We start from the raw sequence: 3,033 nt of genomic DNA on the forward strand, positions 1-3,033 counted from the left end.
CTTTCCCTTAATTTTGCCTCCTATTCTGCTTCCTTTAACAAATACTAGAGCAAGTAGATGGTGACATTTGCTCTCTTGTAGCTGCTTTGGTGACTTGCCATACGGCTACTGCATAGAGGACCCATCAACACGAACATTATGCAGGCCTCTATATTATGTCCACAGACACACTGGTCTTTAATCAAAGCTTTGCAACAGGTATTTGAAAACTTCCTGCCAGCTGCACTAATATTCTATATCTATTCATGAAAACCTGAGATTTTTGTTTTTACAGAAATATATACAAAGAAAGCCAAGTGGAAAATGTAGTCCTACGAACAAACACCAACCTCTGAAGTGGTAGTTGGGATGGGCTAAGAGACAAGTAATCATTTTAATGGGTGGGGAGTGAGAGTCAGAACTGACTTATTTTTCCCTTTTCTTGCCTCAGAGGGTGGGACGATAGAAGAAAACTTCAGCTACCCCTTGAGAACAGTAAGTGGGCAGGTCCTGACCAGTTCTTTGCTGTTATCTTTCCCTGTTCACAAATTCCACCTGAAATACAAAACTTTACTGAACACTTCAGAAGAAAGTCCTTCACTGAGGGTGTATTTGCTGGAAAGTCCCTGAGTTTCACAAGGGCTCGTCCAGGATGTTTCAAAGCATACATGTCCTGCGAGCAGTTACTACAGTTAACCTGCTTCTATTCAGGTAAGCAGAGCAGTCGTTTTTTCAAGGAAGTGATTTTTAAAGACCGTAGCAACTTGAATAAACACATACATAAGCACAAAGACAGCTCAGATGCAGAGTTATCTGCAGAGATCTGCCAAACACGGTGCTGGGAGTCACATTTACTCAGCATTTCCATTAGATCAAGCAGCCCGATCTTGAAAGTAGATACCTATGTAACTGAATGAAAGTACTCCTGATTGTTCCATGAGATAGTCTTCAGTAATACTGAAAATAACAATTGATCATAAGCTGAGTATTTGGGTGACCGTTAGACTTTACAGGACTCAGATCTTAATTCTGAAAGCCAGGCAGAGACAATAGCAGGGCTCCATACGGGTGCAGTTGTCTACTTACTGACAACACTGCAAGATCAGGGCTTTTCCTTCGCAGCTGCTTAACAAACAAACAAACAAAAGACACTTCCTTCTTACAGAAAAAATAACATTTTTCTAGTTCCTTGTTACCTTGCAAGCAGCTTTAAGCAAAACTCCACAAATGACTAGTACTGCTACACCTACCACTACACTGAGATAAAACAGTGAGAGTAGCTAAAAGTAGATCACATTTTTTTCAGGGAAAAAACACGATGTAAATAAATTCAAACCCCTGGGTTATTTGGTGAGCTTGTGTTCAAATGTCAGGAATCTGATACACTAAAATCTTTCTCTTTTATAAAATGAGTAATCCCCACATGAACATACAGTCAATGTGTAAAATGGCATTGAAAAAAATGTTCTAGTAGCCTTTCCAGTATTCTCTCGTACTACTGGATCAAGTCAATCTTCCCCAGAACAGTTCAAAGCCTGATTTCCATTTGTGTTCATGTTCAGTTTTAGAAGTCCAACAGAGCTGTAACAGTAGAAAATTTCAACTAAGTAAAGTAAAACCATTACGGCAAAGTCACTCAATGACCAGTTCCAACCTTGAGCAGTCTGTGACTCTTAGTACTGATGAAAAGATACATTTTACCTCAAGGTAACTAACACTGAAAGCGCACTCACAAATCCCAAATAAAAAAACCCCACTAAATCTGTAATGTAATGTTACCCAATTTACCCTGGTGATGTAACCCTAGTATTCTACATGTTACCCTAGTAAAACTGCCTGGTGTACAAGATAATCTGTACACATTGACTACTTTAAAGCAAAATGCATATATTTTTTCACATTATTCTAAAGTAGGAACTGTAATTTTGCCAGGAGCAGAGCAGTCACGGCACTCACTGCACCCACCTACACAATTTTGCTAATTGCTGCCTTGTGGCAGTGCTGCATTCCAGACGAGAGATACTGGCAGACACTGTTACAGGAAAGGTAGTATCTATTAAGCCACAGCTGAATTACATGGGATAAGGAAGATGCCACCAAATTTTTTACTACCTGGATCCTTCTTCAAGCCCAACATGTAAAATATTATTCTAAGAAAACTTTCTTTAGGCCTATGTGAGGCCAATGTTTTAGAGCCATGCCTACAGTTCCAGTTCAGCAGTGAGCTAAGAACAAACAGCACCCACAGCACTGATCTCTGAGAACTGATGTCCTGCATAGCTACAGGACCAACAAGGATCAGCATCATGCTGAAGTGCACAGGCTTAACTCTACTGGGCAAGCAAATAAAATAATGCTTTCTACTTCTAATCTACAGTTGAAGAAGTACTGTTGTGGTTTTTTTCCTGTTTTTTCACTGTTGACTTCAGGTGAGATGTGTTTAACCAAAACTGCAAGACAACTGCACATAAAAATACAGTTCAAGAATACCAATTTTTATTTTGTAGGGAGCAGATACTACCTGGAAAGTAGGTTCCATTGCAAAATACACAAAAAGCCACAATCTCCCCCCCAACTCCCTGTTACAGTTTATAGTGCTGTAAATATCATCAGCAATGGGTAACTTTCACTGTAATCACAGAAACTTCATGCTGGGTGAGAACTGCCACCTCTTTTTCCTCTCCTCCTTACAGGATTTTTCAGTAGGAAAATGTCCTAATCCTTCCACTCCTCAAAAAGACAAGCAAAAGAAGGCTTTAAAATTGAATTGAGAACATTATACACCATTACAAAAGGAGAATCCACACTTGGGAACATTCTGAAAACACACCACAGTTTCTGTTAGGATTTACAATGTTCTTCTCTGGTGGACCTAAACAGCTGAGATAACCTGTGACAGTTTTGTTTGTTTTACTAAGCTTCTCTACTAGCACCAGTTACCCTGAGTACCATAATGCTTCACAGTGCAGTAAGTGGTTTCCCTGGAGCTATGAAGTAAACCTAACAGCACAAGTTATTTCGGTTGTACCAGTCAGGCATGCTACATTCCTGTGG

This window comes from Chaetura pelagica, unplaced genomic scaffold (assembly GCF_000747805.2).
Source record: "Chaetura pelagica isolate M959 unplaced genomic scaffold, ChaPel_1.0 scaffold330, whole genome shotgun sequence".
Classification (NCBI taxonomy): Eukaryota; Metazoa; Chordata; class Aves; order Apodiformes; family Apodidae; genus Chaetura; species Chaetura pelagica.